At 40.3% G+C, this 21,156-nt stretch overlaps 1 protein-coding gene across 3 annotated transcripts in view; it reads right to left on the bottom strand.

Annotated features, from left to right (window-relative positions):
- The window catches only part of cbfb (core-binding factor subunit beta), a 113,908-nt gene that overhangs the window by 43,074 nt on the left and 49,678 nt on the right, over positions 1–21,156 (bottom strand). The window lies entirely within an intron of this gene.

The raw sequence follows: 21,156 nt of genomic DNA on the forward strand, positions 1-21,156 counted from the left end.
TGTCAATATTCTTCCATCTACCTTACATCCCTGTGTCTATCCAAACATCTCTTAAAAGCCTCTAATATATGTCTCTTCCACCATACCAGGCAGTGCATTCCAGGCATCAATGACTGAGTAAAAATCTTACCCTTCACACCCCCCTTGAACCTACATGTTCTTCCTCTCTCACCTTCAATGCTTGCCCTCTCATATTAGACATCTTATCCCTGGGAAACAGACACTCTGCCCACCATCTATGCTCTTCATAATCTTGTAAACCTCTATCAGTTCTCCCCTCAGCCTCCGATGCTCCAGAGAAAACAACCCAAGTTTATCCAGCCTCTCATGATAGGACATGCCCTCTAAACCTCACAGCATCCTGGTAAACTGCTTCTGCACCCTTTCCAAATTTTCAACTTAGTTCCTATAGTGGGGTGACCAGAACTGTACGCAATACTCCACAGGTGGCCTAACCAGAGTTTTATAAAGTTGCAACATAACCTCCTGACTTTTGAACTCAATGCCTCGACTAATAAAAATATCTTATAACCATTCTTAACCACCTTATCAACCTATGTAGCTACTTTCAAGGAGTTATGAACTTGGATTTCAAGATCTCTCTGCTCAGTAACACTGTTGAGGACCTGGCCCTTTAACAGTTTACTGTCTCCTTGCATTTGCTCTATCGAGGTGCAACACCTCACACTTATTTGGGTTAAACTCCACCTGCCATTTCTCAGTCCATATCTGCAACTGTGCTGTATTCTTTGCCAGTCTGTTACACTATTCACAACTCCACCAATTTTGGTATCATCTGCAAAAAAATACTAACCCACTCATCCACATTTTCATCCAGGTTATTTATATACATCACATACAGCAGAGGTCCAAGCACAGATCCCTGCAGAACTCCATTAATTACAGACCTCCAGCTCAATTAAGTCCCTTCAACTACTACCCTCCTGATTTTCATGCACAATCCAGTTCTGAATCCAGTCAATTCAAAACAGACTTCACACATCTTAATCTTCTAAATTAGCCACCCATAAGGAACTTTGTCAAACACCTTACTAAAATAAATGTAGATACCATCCACTGCCCTACCCTCATCAATCTTTCTTGTCACCTTGTCAAAAATCTCAATCAAGTTGGTAAGGCACGACCTGCCACACACAAAGCCATGCTGGCTCTCCCTAATTTGGCCATGGGTTTCCAAATGCTCACATATCCTATCCTTAAGAATTTTTTTCCAGCAATTCCCCAAATACATGTGATTCACTGGATTTTCCCTTGTTTCCATCTTAAAGATGTACAACGTTAGCCACTCACCAGTCCTCGGGGACCTTGCCTGCAGCTGGAGAGAACACAAAAGATACTGTACTGGCCAAGGGCCCAGCAATCTCGTCTCTTACCTCCTTCAATAACCTGGAGTAAATCCCATCAAGCCTTGGGGACTTAGCCACCTAAATACTCATTAGGAAACCCGACACTTCCTCCTCCTTGAACTCTAAACACCCTAATGCATCTATACATTCAGCACTGATCTCCTGGGCAATGTGGCAGTGTAATGGTTAGCACAATGCTTTAGAGTACAGGTGACACGGGTTAAATTCTTGCTGCTGCCTGTATGCTCTCTTCATGACCATTGGTCAGGTGTTGCTGTTTCCTCCCACAGTCCAAAGACATACTGGTTGGAAGGTTAATGGTCATTATAAATTGTCCCATAATTAGGTAGGATTAAATTGGGGATTGTGTGAACTTAGATAATGAAAAAAAGTTTACTAGAAAGTGCAGTTAACAGCAGTCCATTGCTTAAGTTCTGAATGTTTGGAATGTCATATTTTCAGGGGAACAACATCAACTATACCAATGGCTTCTTTTTGGGCAAAAACAAATAGAAATTTTGTAAATAGAAATAATAGAATTTTTTTTAAGTGGTCATAACTTTAACCTACAACAGGTTACACAGCACTAGAAATTTCCATTATTTCATTTCTCAGTGTTCCATTAACCACATTTCAAACTAATTATCTTATGTAAAATGGCACGTGGTTACTGTACGAGTCAATTAGTACAAATTAGTCAAAATAAGATTCATGATTCATCTCTGAAACAGACTTTCATGCCAAATATTCATCCCGCCACCTTAATCTACACACTGATTAAGAATATGGGCAATATCTGTCTCGCATTTGCCAAGTTGCCAGTCATTGAAAACAGATGAGGATTTTGGCAAAGGAGCTGTTTATCAACAGATACAAAGCACCTTGTCTTTGTTATTACAAATACAGCTTGGAGGGATTTAATTGCTCCATGATGGGTATAATATAGAACACTTTGTCAACCTTATTGTTTTTTTTAAGAAGTGGCAGAACTTCATTCAATTCCTCAAACCTGTCATTAATTTCAACCAGGTCCACAATACTCTATTGAACAACAGCTGAAATGTGTTTTCTTAGACTTTAGCCCCAATCCCATGATAACCTTAACCAACAAACTTAATTATTTAACTGAACCAGAGCATTTTTTTAAAAAGGTGGTGGTGGTGGTGGCGGCGGGTGAATTGGAGAAACTCCACTTTCCTGGCACCCTTTCTGTGAAAGATCCTTCCTGATCTCACACCAGGATTTTGCCAGTTGATCTAAAGTCTTAACTGATTATGTATTTAATCCCTACATTTAATATCACACTTCAATCACATCAAGGTGATATTACAGGCAGAATTTAAACAAATTGTCTCTCAATTCTGTCCTGAACCATGATGTTATGGCTATATTCCTACAGTCATCTGATCCCCTCAGTCCCAAGTACATTCCTGCTTGTTGGATGGGAACAAATTCAATACCATTTCTTACAAGACACTGTTTGTCTTATCAGTCATAATTCACTGCATGTACTCATTTTCCTCCATGTTGTTTTACTGAGATTTAGATGAAATTTCCCAGATGTCTCTAATTCATCCTTACATGCTGGTTTTTCTAAACTATACTCCAACCCAATGGACAAGGTGGAATGACCTAAAACAGTATTCTCAAAATCTACTGACACAGAACATCTTGCTTCTTTTAATTCATACATTTATTTTGTGAATATTGAGAGTTGTATACTGCATACATACTTTGATAATAAATGAACCTTTGAACCCTCAGTATTAAATTTGCCTTGTTTAACTTGAATTCTTTTTGCTCACCTAATTATCCCATTATTCCCCCAAACATAATTTGTTTTTGGAAATATGGTAAACCTTCATTATTCTGCTATCCAATTATTCAGAATCCTGATGGATCAGCATCTGGCTCAATCATTTACCAGGGCCTGATTCCTGTACTTCCTTTAAACTCATCATCCAATTCTGTTGGCCATACTCCCTTCGACTTGTGGAGATCTGCTGCATTTACAGTGGAATTCTCCATTATATAAATCTGCTAAGATCTATGGTGGTGCAAGACCAGCAGATTTTTGGGACTATCAGCTTATTACTTTATTAAAAGCAGGTGAAACAGCAACAGTTCAGTGAACCTACGGTAAGGTTCAGAGGTTTGTAGGCACGGAGATCTCAGCAAGTGGACAGAAAGAGTGGCACATATAACCTAGTGAGACAGATGCCGAACAGTCAAGATTTCTGAATGGTTGGATAGAGAATTAGTGTTCTACTGCAGTTAGATTTCTCACTTACTTAATTATTAAATTAGACTTTAAATTTGGTCAAACATATCATTAACTGATATGTAGCAACAAAGAAAAATCTAAATCAAAAAAACTTCTACATGGAAAAGCAAAAATAAACGTTTAGATTAGATTTTGGAAATGTAAAATAAAAAAGAGGCAGCAACTGCAGGGGACAATGAAGTTAAAGGCAACGATCTCAAAATAGCTTCACATTCCAGATAGTCGCTGATCTGTCTGTAGAATATTTCCAAAATTTTTGTGTAATCTCAATGAAATTGTTTTTCCTGTAGAACTGGTAATAAATCAGAAAAATGCTGGAGTAATATCCAAATGAGAATATTGATTGCCAGCATGATATTTACCTCTTAAAAGTTTCAGGTCCTGATGTGACATAATGGAAAGGTTTTCATTTCTGAACTGAAAAAGTACAAAAGTTCCAGTGAATCACTAAAACAATGTTACTGCATACCAATTTACGGGGATGGAAAGGAATAACTGCATACATGCCAATAACTACATAATGACAGCTCAGCTATACTTTAGACCCCCGACTCCTGATATTCTGGCTGTTTAAATCAGCTACAGAATTGCTGATAGGGAATAAATTTTCCATGTTTTAACGTCAACAAACAAAAATACACAGAATTAATTATCTACTTCATTTATCCCATCTTTCTAATGAATACCATAGTTCTTTCGCATCAACATACCCTTAGCCACATTAGTCTATTTCCTTCATCTTAACAATACAAACCCTAATTGGAAAGATGAACCATCAGTCTATGCAAAAAATTGCTAACCGCACACTTTCTCCGAAGTCTCAGTCCATCATCTCTCAACCTCGAAGCAGCCTCCTCTGTACTGGTGAGACCTGATGTAGATTGAGGGACCGCTCTGCCAAACGTCTCCGTTCCATCTGCAAAAAGCAGGATTTCCCAGTGGCCAACCAATTCCAATCCCTATTACATGTCAGTATATGGCCTCCTCTCCTTCTATGATGAGATCACTTGCAGGTTGGAGGAGCAATGCCTCATTCTGTCCAAACCGGTGGCATGAACATCAATTTTTCCAGCTTCTGGTAGTTTTCTCCCTCCCCCTTTCTTTCCTCAATTCCTCACTCTGGCTCCCCTATTTCTTCTTCTCTCCTCTCCACCTGCGTATCAACACCAACCCCACCCCCCCAACAGTGCCCTTCCTGCTTCCTTTTCTCCCATGATCCACTCTCCTTTCCTATGAGATTCACTCTTCTCTAGCCCTTTACTTTTTACACCTATCACCTCCCACTTCATGAATCTGGCACACCCACCTGGCTTCACCTATCATTTTCTAGTTTGTATTCCTTACCTCTCTCCTACTTTCATATTCTACCTTCTTACTCCTTCCTTTCCAATCCTAATGAAGGGTCTCAGCCCCAAACATCAACTGTTTATTCATTTCCATAGATATTGCCTGATCTGCTGACTCTCTCCAGCACTTTGTGCATGTTGCTTAAAATTTACAGGAGTTACTTTTACAAAAAAGGATGTGCAAGTGGACTTGAAATGGTCATGCCATTCAGGAAATTTAAAAGCCTTGGAAGATTTTAACTGCAGGATTTATTTAACACATTTTTCAATTTCCTGGCTAGCAGTATGTGAGACTGGTTGGTTGCCATTTGCAACCTTTGTTGGTAGACTGCTGACAGAGCAGGTAGTAGGGAGAACAAGTTCAACGGCAAGATCTCAGGGAGGGAATAAACTTTAAATAGTTGGGAGTTTCGAAGATAGAGCAGAGGTGAAGTACAAGGAAGGCTTCTATACCTGCAGGTATACACAATATTGCTCAAAAAGCAATTTTTTTGCCTTCCTTCCTGAGCCCTAGGATATGGAGACAAATAGTTTGCAAATGCTGAAAATCCAAAGCAACACACACAAAATGCTGGAGGAACTCAGCATTTATGGAAATGAATAAACAGTCAACATTTCGGGCTGAGACTCTTCTTTGGGACTGAAAAGGAACTGAGAAGATGCCAGAATAAAAAGGTGGGGTGAGGGTATGGAAGTTAGCTGATAGGTGGTAAGTGAAGCCAGGTGGGTGAGAAAGCTTAAGGTCTGGACAAGGAAGCTGAACCATAGGAAAAAGGGACCTGGGGAAGTGATAGGGAGGTGAGAAGAGGTGAAAGGCCAGAGTGGAGAATGGAAGAAAAGGGGAATATTTCTTTTACTGGAAGGAGAAATTGATATTCATGCTATCAGTGTGGCGGCTACCCTTAAGGAATATAAGGTAGCCTCATCTTGGCACAAGAGAAGGCCATGGAACAACATGTCAGAACGGGAATGGAAATTAAAATATTTGGCCACTGGAATGTTCTGCCTTTGGTGGGTGGAGTGGAAAAGCTCGATGAAGCTGTCTCCCAATTTACGATGGGTCTCACCAATGTAGAAGAGGCTGCATCAAGAACAGCGGACGCAATAGATGACCCCGGCAGATTCGCAGGTGAATGGATAGGTGTGGCACTTAGGCTGCTTGCAGGGATAAGTGCCACAAGGGAAATTAGTGGGAGGGAAGTCACTGAGGGAACAATCCCTACAGAAAGCAGGAGGTGGAGGGTGGTAAAGACTTGTTTAATGGTGGGATTCCTTTGGAGATGCTGAAAGCTGTGGAGGATGATGAGGTGGTAGGTAAGGACAAGAAGAACTCTAACACTATTAAGGCAGCAGGGAGAAGAGGTGAGTATGGCTGTTTCCTGGTAGCTTCCTCAAAAAACTCCAAGATTGGAAAGAAATGACTTACCATGCGCAGTCACAATGACTATCCCTAACCAGTCCCTGCCTATCTAAATACTTACATATCTCTGGTCCCTTAGAATACCTTCCAATAAATTTCCTACTATTGCTATCAGGCTCACTGACCTACAATTTCCTGGCTTATCCTTGGAGGATTTCTTAAACATCAGAATAACATTAGCTAGCCTCCAATCCTCCAGCATCGCACCAGTGGGTAAAAATGTTTTAAATATCTCTGCTCGGGCCCCTGCACTTTCTGTGCTAGCCTCCCACATGGTCCTTGTCAGGCCCTGGGGATTTATCCACCCTAATTTGCCTCAAGACAGCAAACACCACCTCCTCTGTAATCTGTATGGAGCCTTGACCTTGCTGAATCTGTTTAGGGCCCTTGGCCTCCTCACATCTACAGACCTAGGAGACAGATACAGCAAATACAGATACAAATAAATCCATTTAAGATCTCCCCCATCTCTTTTGACTCCACATATATTACCACTCTGATCTTCCAGAGGACCAATTTTATCCCTTACTATCCTTTTGCTCTTAATATCTGCAGAAGCCCTTAAGATTCTCCTTCACCTCGTCTCCTAGAGCAATCTCGTATATTTTTATTCCTTCTGATTTGCTTAAGTGATCTTTCATTTCTTATACACCTCAAGTAACTTATTTGTTCCTGCCTGCCTTTAGCTGCTAATGCATCTTTTTCTTAACCAAGGCTTCCATCCCTCTCCAAAAAATATTTTAAAAGTTTTCAAAAACATGTTATCCTTGCCTTTTATTCTAACAGAAACATAAACTCTGCACTCAAAATTTTTATTTAAGGCCTCCCATTTATGAAGTACAACTTTGCCAGAAAACAATTTGCCCCAATCTACACTTCCAATTCAAACCTTATCTAATTCCAACAAAATTGCCGTTTCTGCAATTTAGAGTCTCAATCCACATCTAAATCAACAGAACACCAGAAAATTGAGCTGCAAAACCTGCCCCTCCTGCAACCAAGTCTCACGAATGGCTATAGTATCATAATTCTATGTGTTGTGATCAATGCCCCAAGTACATTTACCTTTCCTACAATATTCCTTACATTGAAATATATGCAGCTCAGAACATTAGACCCACCATGCTTAACCTTTTGATTCCTGACCTTGTATGTAGGTTTAACAACATCTTTCTCCACAACCACTTCACTATCTGTTCCGGTTCTCTGATTCCCATCCCCCTACAACCCTTGTTTAAGCCAACCCCCGCACAGCACTAGCAACCTTCCCACTGGGATATTAATCCCCCTCTGGTTCAGGTGCACTCTCCCCTCTGTACAGGTTCTATCTTCCATAGAAGCGAGCCCAATGACCCAAAAATCTGAAGCCCTCCTTCCTCCACCAACTCCTCTTCCCATTTCTGGCCACACTAGAACAAGACATGGATAGCAATCCTGAGATCACAGCCCTGCAGGTTCTGTCCTTTAACTTAGCACATAACTTCTTGAACTCACTCTGCAGGACCTCATCACCTATCCTATCTACTCATGTCATTGTTACCAATGTGGATCACAACCTCTGGCTACTTACCCTCCTACTTAAGAACACTGTGACCTCGATCCGAGATGTCCAGGACCCTGGCATCTGGGAGGCAACAAACCATCTGGGAATCTTATTCTCCTCCAAAGAACAACTTGACTGTTTCCCTAAGCAATGAATCCCCCAACACTACGGATTCCCTTCTGAGTTCTTGTTCTTTCAGCTATGTTTCCTAACAACTGACTGCATGCTATTTAGGATGACCAGACTAATCAATCAACTGTACATTCCTGCTCCACCACATCCTAATTCTTCTTTCAAGCCCAATATTCAGAAACTTGCCTTTTCCCATGTTAACTCTATTTTGTGGGACAGCAGCAATTCTAATCTTACCCTCCCACGACTTCTGTAATTGGAGATCATGAATCAGTGCAGCAAATCCACACCATCAGGAAATGGCTGAGACCCTAGACAAGCAGTCTGCCCTCCCTCAAGTTATTCAGCCCCAATGGAATCTTTCAAAGAGCTGCATTCCTTTGGAGACAGTTCTGACTCATTCATTCACTCAGTCACATGAATCTGTCTATTCATCCACCAACAAACCACAGCTATCTTCATAATATCTTATACTGCACCCACCTGCTCTTGAATCATCTACATTATCAGAAGGCTTTTAATCATTTACAGCTTGTACCCAGTATAGTTAAAGAGGAAGTATACTAAAATACAGTATTTTAAATCATTCAGAGTTGATAATGAAACAAAGACAAGAGACTGTAGACAAATCTAGAGCAAAAATAAACTGCAGCAAGAACTCAACTGGTCAAGCAACATCTGTTGAGGCAGCTAGATATTGAACTGTCCTAAAGAATCGCATGTGTGAAGTCTCAAGACTGTTAAAGCAGAATTTGTCAGTTAATGTCCACAGTGAAACTTCAGGAACCATGAGGATCTTCAAAGCCATAATCAGGAGTACACAGAAGCCTCTGTGCTCAGTGAAGGAGCACAGCACTGCAAACTGCCCACTTGTTTGCCATGTTAGCCACCTCCTACCGCATTATAGAGAGTATTGAACAAGGGGACATGTTTACGAAATAAAAGACCAGTTATTTAAAATTGAGGTGCATAGAACCATCTTTTGGAGGTAGTAAATATCTGTTCCTTGGGGTGATGTTCACTTGAAGTATTTAAAGTGAGATAAATAAATATTTGAATGAAAGATCAATGAGTTGAAAGGCATGAGAAACGGGTACACAAAAGCAGGGGAAGAGGGGAGAATGAATGCATTTTCATCCCAGGATCTGCTACACTGGCAATAAGCTCAGGGAAGAGTGGCTGATGTAGAATAGATCTCAGTAAATCATGGAATGTAGGACAGATGACTATTCTGTTCAGAACCACCCTTCGTAATACATTTGTGCTAAAGTTCTAACTGACACCCAGCTCTTGGCATCATAAATTGCTTTGGACCTGACTCTAGTTCATGAATTGCCTTGGTCCCGTGGGACCTGATGCTTACTTGGCAGGCTCAGATCCAGCCTCATGGTTTTCTATTCTATTACCAATGTTAACATTAAAGATGACAACTAACCTTACCAGACTAAAAGATTTTCATTACCAATCAACCACATGAAGCTTTATTAACTTAATTTACACTGGATCTTGGATCATAAATAACCCCAAACATTTCTCCTCTCCAGACAACAGAAACCAAGGATATAATTCCATAGCACAAGCAATACTGTCCTTCTATACTATACAGTGTACTTGTCTGCATTTATTTTCTCCCCATCATCCTGAAACTGGCAAAAAGCCATCATTTCCTAGTTTAAATATATACTTATTTGAACGTATAAACATACCAGGGGACTTCTCAGTCTGATGACATCTTTGAATTACTGACTAGAAAAGCAAGTCAGCAAAATAAAAACATTGAACTTGGTTGAGCCAGACAGGAAATTAACCAAAATTAAGTCTAGTCACAATATTACTGGCAATTCATCTGATAGTATCCTTCAACAGCTTCCAGAACATTCTATTCCAAGTACAACATGTTTTGGTATGTTTACATTAAATGGAATGGATAAAAGTGAAAAAGTAGCATGAAGGTAATTTGGTCATTAGCACTCAATCTATGGCAAATAAAAGATTCAGTTTGTTCAGTGAAAGACTAAAGCAATGAAAATTTTATATTTTAAATTGTAACAGTGTAAAAGTAATAAAAATGGAAATATACCCATAATTCAGAAGATTAAAGTTCTATCTTGAGGTACAAAAATTGAAGCCTTATAACTCAATTTAATAAATGCTTCAAGTAGACAACTCATAGCTCTCTTCAAAACATAGCGAGTCACTCTCCTCATCAAAATTCACCATCAAGTTGTTGCCATTTTTGTGATGAAGTGTCTGAAGAGGTTGGGCATGGCTATAATTAACTCCTGCCCGAGCAAGAACCCAGATCCACTAAAATTTGCCTACTGTAGTGAAATACCTATTCCAGTGGTCCCCAACCACCGTGCTGCGGACCGGTACCGAGCTGTGAGGAAACAATATGATTTGGCGATATGAAACGATACGAGTCAGCTGCACCTTTCCTCATTCCTTATCATGCCCACTGTTGAACTTGAACGCACGCAAGGTCATCAGTCGCCTAAATGCAGTGATACCCTGGCGCCAGGGATCACTGGTTGGCCTCGGGTAACTGGCCATCTTACGCAGCTGGCGAGAAGTGCTGTTGATACTGGCCTGGAGAGCGGACAGATGGGTGCCACCTCTAAACCTGTTTAGCACAGCGAATGTTCATGGGGAAACTGGTGCCAAAATATTCGCAGATGACCTAATTTGGGCTCAGGGTTTTGTAAGTAGCAGAGCAGCTACCTTGCTGCAATCTACTGAAAGTCATCCCTCGAGCAAAACTTTTGTTGGCTAATAGATTCTACCTACCTACAAGGAGGGGGGGCACACGCCCTGTCGCACTTCTCGCTCAGTTGCTCACTCTGGACTGCTATCGCTGCGGCCCCTGCACGGGGACATCCGGCTCTTACCTTGTCCTCTCACTGGTGTGTTGCAATGACTTTATATGGTAATATGAGGAAAATATCCACTGTGTTTAATATCCAAATGTTACTTAAAATGTTATGATGCTATTGACTTATAAGTGAGTTATAATTGACTTATCACTATATTCATGCGAGGAAAATATGCACTGTGTGTTTAATATTAAATACATTAGATAAACCCTTTTAGAAATGAAATTGAGTGTATTAGCCATTTATAAGTGACTTATAGTTGACTTATCACCTATATTCCGGTCGTGATTACCCCTTCCACCCCCCGGTTGGCCAGTCTACAAGAATATTGTCAATATTAAACTGGTCCGCGGTACATATTTATTGATTACAACTCAACACCCAATGCCATCTCCCCTTCACCATCTCAAATAACAATGAATCAGAGTACAGGAATTAGATAGCTTACTAACAAGGTGTTATAACATCAACCTTTCCCTCAATGTCAGAAACCACAAGGAATTTATCGTGGACTTCAAGAATGGAAAATTAGGAAACCAGTTTTTTTTTTTTTTTTTTTTTTTTTTTTTTTTTTTTTTTTTTTTTTTTACAGATCAGAAGTGGAACGAGTGAGCAGCTTCAAATTCCTGGGTGCTAACATCTCAGATCTACCCTGGTCTCAATATTCATGCAACCACAAAGAAGCCAGGCCAAAAGCTTTACCACATCAAGAATTTAAGGAGATTTATGTCACCAAAGGCCTTATCAAATAACTATATTTGTATGGCGGAAAGCATTCTGATTTGTTACAATATTGCTTGGTAAGGATGGTCCAATGCGCAGGATCGAGACTGCATAAGGTTGTATACTCAACTAGTTCATCAATTTTCAAAAGTTATTGCCTCAAGATGGCAGCATCCATCATTAAGGACCCTCACCACCCAGGGCATGCCCACTTCTTATTACTATTATCATGGGGCCTTAAGACACACACTCATTTTAGGATAAGCTTTTTCCACTCTACCATATAACTGCAAGAGTTGCTAACATAGCTCACATCATGGAAAAAAGCCTCCTCTCCGTGGCCTGTCTACACTTCTGACTGGTTGCATCACAGCCTGGTCTGGAGCCTCCAATGCACAGGCCTGCAAGAGACTGCAGAGGGTTGTCATCTTAACCAATTCCATCACAGGCATAACCCCCCCACACCCCCATGGACATCTTCAAGAGGAAGAGCTTCAAAAAGGTGCTAATTAGTCAAGACCCTTGCCATCTGGGAGGTGCCTTATTTGTGCTATTATCATCAGGCAGGTGGTACAGGTGCCTGAAGACCCACACTCAATGTTTAAAGAACAACTTCTTCCCCTCTGCCATCAGATTTCATGAGTTCATAAGCCCATAATTTTTTGCACTATTTGTAGTTTGTAGTAATTTTATGTCTTGACACTGTATTGTTGCTGTAAACCAATAAATTTCATGCCACAAGTGATAATAAACCTGATGCGGGAGCTTCAAACAATGATGCTTACTTTATTGAACATTTTAACATGATGGAATTTCATATACATGGTGTTATACAACATACAGCAGATAATGCTACTATATATTCTGGTTACATGACGTTTACATATTTACCTATATTTTCCCCCTGAAAAGAGCATTTTACAGTTAGAGATATTTATATATATATATATATTAAAAAAAAACAGATAAAGCTTTCTTAGTCAAGTCTCTTCAAGAGCACTGATCTTTGTTGATGTCAGAAACAGATTCATCATTTATACATTACTTCAGTGCCTTCAGATGAATCTCTTGCTGTAATTATTTTATCTACATTTCTGATCTAACCCTTTAAACTGGAGATTTGGAGCATTTTATCATGGCCCAATTGCTGAACCTTGTACATGCTCACTCATCTGATGCCCAACACTTTGAATAATTCAAAATTATGTTTTCTTCCTCAAACCATTACTTTCTGCTCCAATTATCATTTTTCTACTTTAAAAGTTGAATTCCAAAGTCCAGCATGCAAAAACCATATTCTCTCTAGAGTAAAATCAGAAACAAATTACTAAGTTTATGTTATTTAAATATGTAGTTAATCAAATACTGTTTCATTGGGAAGGCCGTATTCTTTTAACACTTGCAGATAACATGTACAGATCAATCAGTTGCTTCCCTGGAAGTTGATGTGGAGAAATCTCTGGATTCTTGATACTGTTGCATTGCTTGAACTGTGGTTCATCATTGTACACCATCTCTGCTGGTATTCCACAACATGCAAATTACCCATTTAAACTTTTCACCAGTACATTCTGCTGTACTAATACCTACAAAATTTGACTTCAATCTATTTTTGCATGCATTATAACAAAGAAAATTATGGCACCCCTTTTAAAAAAAGGATGAAATGGACCCAGTCATTTTAACAGTCATAAGTGTCTGAGGTGGGACCGCTTTGCATTACAGCAAAATTTACAAATTTCCCATCATTTCTCAAAAATAGATGCTGGAAATGCTCAGGTTTGGCAGAGAAACTGGAACCTGATGAATATTTCCAGCATCTTCCACCATTTGAACTCAAGCCACATGCATGATAGGACTTTCAGTACACTCAGGCTGGGGGGGGGGGGGGGGTTGTACCTAACTGAGGTAGATAATGGGAAACTTTACCCACATTAGAATGATAGGTTTAATGCAAATAATAAAAGGGATAGAGCTCAGAGGATATTTTTCCATCCAGGGTGTTAGTCATCTGAAATGTACTAAGATAGTAGAGACAGGTACTCTCACATTTAAACATTATCTCGATGAGCATGTGAATCAGAAGGCATAGAAAGCTGTATAATATAGTATATATATTAAGTCTGACTGATGTCAATGGATTTCTGTTTTGGTATGGACATGTATCTATGCAACATGAATATAGAGTGATAACTATGCTACAAGCAAGTAAATCTTAGATCTTCAACAGTAGTTGCAATATTTGTGTTGATTTTCTTTTGTGACTGATTTAAAAAGTCAATTTCTTCTTCAGATACTGCATTTGAGTCTACATTCCTGTTTATAATGATTATTTTACAAGATAATGCTGTACTTCTTTCTGTTCTCATGGTGTCATTGATTCAAAACATTACCTGTTGCTTTCTCTATGAATGACACCCAACCTACTGAGTAAACCCCACATTTTTATTTTTTGCTTATTTCCAGCATCTGCATTCTTTTGCTTCTCACTTCTTCCAACACTTCATTAGGCTTTTGTGTGTTGGTAGTACATGGTTTCAGTTCAAAAATTCCTGCAGGTAACTTATCTCCAGTTTTTCAAAGTAAATTATCAAAGTACATGCAGTGCCTATAAAAAATGTATTCATCCCCCCCTGGAAGTTTTCATGTTTTATTGTTTTTACAATATTGAATCGGTGGATTTAATTTGGTTTTTTAACACTGATCAACAGAAAAAGGCTTGTATCAAAGTGAAAACAGATCTCTACAAAGTGATCAACTAATTACAAATATAATACACAAAATAATTGATTCCAGAAGTTCCCCCCCTTCTTTAATATGGCACAGCAAATCAATACTGGTGCAGCCAATTGGTTTTGGAAGTCAAATAATTAGTTAAATGGAGATCACCGTGTGCAGTCAAGGTGCTTCAATTGATTATAGTAAAAAATACACCCATATCTGGAAGGTCCAACTGCTGATGAGTCAGTATCCTGGCAAAAACTACACCATGAAGACAAAAGAACACTCCATGTAACTCCGTGAAAAAGATATTGAAAAGCAGAAGTCAGGATATGGATACAATTCCAAGACATTGAATATCCCTTAGAGTACAGTTAAGTTAATCAAGAAATGGAAAAAAAATGGCACAGCTGCAAATCTGCCTGGAGCAGGCCATTGTCAAAAAATGAGAAACAGTATAAGGAGGGTACTAGTGAGGGAGGTCACAAAGAGAGACCCATGATAACTCTGGAGGAGTTACAAGGTTCAGTGGTTGAGATGGGAGAGACTGCAATACAACAACTGTTGCTCAGGTGCTTTACCAGTCATAGCTTTCTGAGAGAGTGGCAAACTACTGTTGAAAACTCACATGAAATCTTGGTGAGTTTGCCAGAACGCATATGGGAGACTCTGAAGTTAGCTGGAAGAAGGTTCTATGGTCTAATGAAACCAAAATGCTATGTTTGGCGCAGGCCAAACATTGTATATCATAATAAACACATCACCCCAACTGTGACGAATGGTGGTGGCTGCATCATGCTGTGAGGATGCTTCAATGTAGCAAACCCTGGAAGGCTTGTGAAGGTAGAGGGTAAAATGAATACAGCAAAATACAGGGATATCCTAGAGGAAAACCTGATGCAGTCTGCAAGAGAACTGCGACTTGGGAGAAGATTTGTTTTCCAGCAAGTCAGGCCCTAAGCATAAAGCCAAAGATACAAAGGAATGGCCTAAAAACAACAAAGTTAATGTCATAGAGCGGCCAGGGTCAGAGTCCAGACCTCAATCCAATTGAGAATTTGTGGCTGGACTTGAAAGGGGCTGTTCACTCATGATCCCCATGCAATCTGGCAGAGCTCAAGCAGTTTTGTAAAGAAGAATGGGGAAAAATTGCAGTGTCCAAATGTACAAAGCTGATAGAGACCTATCCGGAGACTCAAGGCTATATAATTGCTGCCAAAGTTGCATCTACTAAATACTGACTTGAAAGGGGTGAATGCTTATGCAATCAATTACTTGTAATTAATTTAGATCACTTTGTAGAGATCCATTTTCACTTTGACATGAAAGTCGTTCTCTGCTGATCAATGTTGTAAAACAATAAAACATGAAAACTTCCAAGGGGCTTGAATACTTTTTAAAGGCACTGCATGTATATATGTCACCATACACAACCTGTGATTCATTTTCCTGCAGGAATTCATAGTGAATAAGAAGCACAACAGAATCAAAGAAAGACTGCACCCAACAGGACAAACAAGCAATGTGCAAAAGGCAACAAACTGTGCAAATACAAAAAGGAAAAAAAGTAATAATGGCACCAGCAGTTTTTGCAGACCCATTTCAAGTTTCTGCACAAAACAGATTATTCTTCTTGTCTCTTTTTTTTCTTTACTGTTGGAGCCCGTGACCTACAGTTCAAACTATGGCTCTTTGCAAGCAGTGGGTTTCAGACTGACTGTGTGGCCTGGTGCCTCAACATCTCCAGGAACGGTTGAAAGACATGCACCTTTGGGGAATGGCCCCACCTGGTTCCCCAAAATCACCAAATGAAGTGTCTTGGGAGATAAATATCAGGACAGCAGGTGTGCGTTGCTGCTGTAAGAAGGCCTCTCTACTCTAACGATCCCTCGCTTTCTCTCTTTTGAAGGTGAGTGTGAGCCTGTTGCTCTTTGAGTTTGGGTGGGGTGTGGCTTAGATAAGCAATGCGTAAAATTGTAACATCAGAACACCAAGTTATGGGTCTCTGCTCTTGTTGCAGGAGCAACCTCTCCCTCAGTGGGGGGGGTGGGGGAGGAAGGAGCTGGGAGGTGGGGCAGAGAGGGAGAAAGAGCCTGTTTGAGATATCAAAATGCTGGGTTATGAACTGTAGTTTTTTTAAAAAATGGACTCTGGATCAAGGTCTCTTGGGGGGCTTTTGCTATTGTTTGCATGGTGGGGATTGGGGGACTGTCAATACTTCAGGTGCTGCTTCTGTGGTGGGAGGGGGGAGGGGTCTTTGGGGTTCTCATGTTTACATCATTCATTCTATGGGTTTTCTTGTTTCATGGATGTCTGGAAAGCAAGAATTTCAGGTTACATACTATCTTATGTTAAATTGAACAATTTGAATGTCAGGAACATAAGGTGAAGAGTCCTTGAAAGTGAATCCACTGATTGTGGGAACAGTTCAGTGATAGTGCAGTGAAACTGAGTGAACCTGATTATTGAAGGGTAACAACTTCCTGAACCTCATGATGCGAGTCCTGAGGCTCGCTGATGGCAGCAGCGAGAAGTGAGCATGGCCTGGATACAATGGAATACATTGGCAGATGGAATACAATGTTGTAAATGCGAGGTCATCCACTTTGGAAGTTATTATTTACATTGTGAAAAAATTGCAGCATGCTGCTGTTCAGAGGGACTTGGGAGTGCTTGTGCATGAATCACAGAAGGTTGGTTTGCAGGTGTAGCAGGCTATCAAGACGACAAATGGGATGTTGGCCTTCATTGCTAGCGGGATTGAATTTAAGAGCAGGGAGGTTATGCTGCAATTGTACATGGTACTGGTGAGGCCAGACCTGGAGTACTGTGTGCAAAGGAGGTTCACCGGGTTGATTCCAGAGATCGTGTTTAGACTATGAGGAGAGATTGAATCAACTGGGACTGCGCTCGCTGGAATTCAGAAGAATGAGAGGAGATCTTATAGAAACCAAATTATGAAAGGGCTAGATAAGATAGAAGCAAGAAAGGTGCCTCCAATGATAGGTGAAATTAGAACTAGGGGACATAGCTTAGAGATTCAGGGGAGTTGATTTAGGACGGAGATGAGGAGGAACTGCTTTTTCCTGAGAGTGGTGAATCTGTGGAATTCTCTGCCCAATGAAGCAGTTGAGGCTACCTCAGTAAATATATTTAAGATAACCTTGGATAGATTTTTGCATAGTAGGGAAATTAAGGGTTATGGGGAAAAGGCAGGTAGGTGGAGATGAGTCCATGGCCAGATGGCCTACTCCTGCTCCCATTTCTTATGTTCTTACGGATGGATGGATGGTGGAGGTCCTTGGTGATGGATGCTGCTTTTTTGCGACAGCGCTTGGTATAGCTGTGCTCAATGATGGGAAGGGCTTTTCTCTTGATGGACTGGGCGATATGCACTTTTTGTAGGCTTTTCAGTTCAAGGGCATTGGTGCTTCCATACCAGGCTGTGATGTAACCAGTCAACTTACTCTCCATCATACACCTATAGACGTTTGTCAAAAATTTAGATGATATGCCAAATCTTTGCAAACTTCTAAGGAAGTAGAGGTGCTGCCGTGCTTTCTTTGTAATGGCAATTGCGTGCGGGAACCAGGACACATCCTCTAAAAGGATAACACAGCAATTTAAAGTTGCTGCCCCTCTCTATCTCTGATCCCCCAATTAGGACTGGCTCATGGACATCCAATTTCCTCCTCCTGAAATCAATATCAGCTCCTTGGTCTTAACGACATTGAGTGAGAGGTTTATAAAACACTTTGGAATGACTATTCAAATCTTCATTTAAAACAGCACAGGGCAGGCAAGCTTCAAGTCTATAATTATAGACTGGTCTAAGTTTAATTCAGAAATCTATCTGGACTGGCCTACTTTCTCAAAGCACCTTAGTAAACATAGAAACCCTACAGCAGAATACAGGCCCTTCGGCCCACAAAGCTGTGCCAAATGTGTCTTTACCTTAGAAATTACCTAGGGTTATCCATAGCCCTTCATTTTTCTAAGCTCCATGTCCCTGTCTAGGAGTCTCTTAAAAGACCCTATCATATCAGCCTCTACCACTGTCGCTGGCAGCCCATTCCATGCACTCACCACTGTGTGTAAAAAAAAACTTACCCCTAACATCTCCTCTGTACCTACTTCCAAGCACCTTAAAACTTGGTGCTAGCCATTTCAGCCCTGGGGAAAAGCCTGACTATCCACACGATCAGTGAGAGGGGTCTGTATTATTTGAGAATGACTGGGAGATTTTACAGTGAACACAATGTATTCAAATGCACTTTTGTAGTGAAGTCTCAATGAATTTACTCATAGTGGGAATCCATCTGAGCACTCCTGGTGTAATGATTGATATGGCTTTTATAGCTACTTTTAAAGAATTTGTTCTTATTATATTGCACCAAATCATATTACTGCTCACACAGGAAAAAAGCAAAGGATAGAATTCACTGGCATGCTCGGCAGCCTTTGCTATGGGCTCACATGGCCCAAAATGATGCTCAAAAGGCTTTTGTGACTAAAAGCTTCAGCAGGATCCTTCTATTGAACAGAACAGGCCCTTTGGTGAATACTTGCTCTGAACTTGATACCAGAATTGAATGTTTTCCTCAGCCTTTACATGAATTCTTCCATTCCATGCATGTCTATCTAATAGCATCAAGCATCTCTATTATATATGCATCTACCACTACCTCTAGCAGCTTTTCCCAGGCAACTCCTAAAGAAAACTTCTCCCACAAATCATTTTTGAACATTGCCCCCTCAACTTAAATGTGCATCCTCCAGTACCTGACATTTCTATCCTGGGTGAAAGAATCATCTACTCTATCCTTGCCTCTCACAATCATATACATTTTAAATCAGCTCTTCTCTCACTTTACAAGCTCCAGAGGAAACATGTTTGTCCAATTTCTCCTTATAGCTCATATCCTCTAATCCAGCTAGCATTTCACTATCCCTCTACTGCATCAATTGCACACACAGCACACACAAGTGCATCTAAGTATTTATATAGCTGCAACATGACTTCCTGACTTTTGGCCTCAATGTCTTGCCAATGAAGATAACCATGCTATAAGCATTCTTTATTACCATTGCAGTTACTTGCGTGGCTACTTTCAGGGAGCTATGGACACAGACCTCAAAATCTTTCTGTACAGTGTTGTTAAGAACCTTGTCAATGACTATACATTCAGGACTATCGATGTTCCCCTCACCTGCATTTCCTCCATTTCCTGAATAGCTGCTCTTAACCTATCTTCTCACTGCCCTAACAGTGATAAAGTTCCTTGTGCCCTTACCTACCACCCCATCAGCCTCCAGTTCCAACACATTATCCTCCACAACTTCTGCCATCTCTAAAGAGATCCACCACTAAACATTTTTACCTTCCCACTCCTCTCCACTTTATATTCTGTCTGGGTGGCCTCCAACTCAATTTCTCCTTCTGGTTAAAAAAAATATTCCATCCCTACCCTCTTCCCCACTCTAACATTTTACCTCTTCTCACCTGCCTATCATGCCCCATAGGTCCCCTCCTTCTCCCTTTCTCTTATAGGAAACTTCAGATTTCTTCTTCTCCAGCCCTTAACCTTTCCCACTCACCTGGCTTCACCTGTCACCTACTGCTAGCCTCCTCCCCTTCCCCCAACCTTTTTATTCTGGCATCTTCCCCCTTCCTTCTCAGTCCGGAACAAGGGTCTCAGCTTGAAATGTCAACTATTTATTCAATAGATACTGCCTGACCTCCTGAGTTCCTCCAGCATTTTGTGTGTGTTGCATTAATTTTCCCCAATTAAATTCTATTTACTCATTTCTGTAACTGATCTGTATTCTGCTTTGTCACTTGACAGCCTTCAATATGTACCTTTTGAACACTTAACAATTCCCGCATCTACAATGTGAAGTCATTTCCATATTCCACAAACATACACCCCAGCACCGATCACTTTGCAACACAAGTTGTCATACCATTCAGCCACAATAATACCACCACTATCCTCTATTTTCATGGGCAAGCCATGACCAAACTATATTAATTTTCTGGAACAGCCACCACATGGAACCTTATCAAATATCTTATTAAAATCAATGAAGACAACATCCACTGCCCTACCATCACCCTTCAACACTCAAGTTAGTGAGACATGATCTGCCCTGCAAAAAGCTACACGACTGTCCTTAATTAGGCCATATTTTTCCAAATACATACAAATCCTATTCCCAATAATTGTCTCCAATTGCTTCCCTGTGACGACGTTTATTGGCTATAAATTTACTAGATTCACATTTCCCTTCTTGAATAAAGGAGTAAGATTAGTACTCACCATTCCTCCTGGAACTTGCCTGTTATTACTGAGGAAACAATACATAATTCAACAGCATTCAATATAGCTTTTCAGCACCATTCTCCAACTCAATGTGGGTGGCAACAAAAAAAAATTTCAGCCTTTTGATTAAACCTGCAAATGATTCCCCATCTCATCACATGCCCAAAGCTGTTTTAGAAACTTTTCACTTTCAGCCTGTTCCAATTCTTGTACTTCCACATTCTTCCTTGATATAATTTTGCTTCAAAAATTTGTTTATCCAACTTCATGAGTGCTCAACAATAAATGCAGCTGCCTGGAGATCTCCTTAATGATATACTGATCTGACCTGCAGCACTGGGTTTAGTCAATGATGCAAAAAGTTTTTAGGCTGCTGACTCTTAACTGTCTCTGAAATTTACCAGTGAAATCAAATCCTAAAGAA

The sequence above is a fragment of the Hemitrygon akajei genome, chromosome 17 (assembly GCF_048418815.1).
Source record: "Hemitrygon akajei chromosome 17, sHemAka1.3, whole genome shotgun sequence".
Taxonomy (NCBI): Eukaryota; Metazoa; Chordata; class Chondrichthyes; order Myliobatiformes; family Dasyatidae; genus Hemitrygon; species Hemitrygon akajei.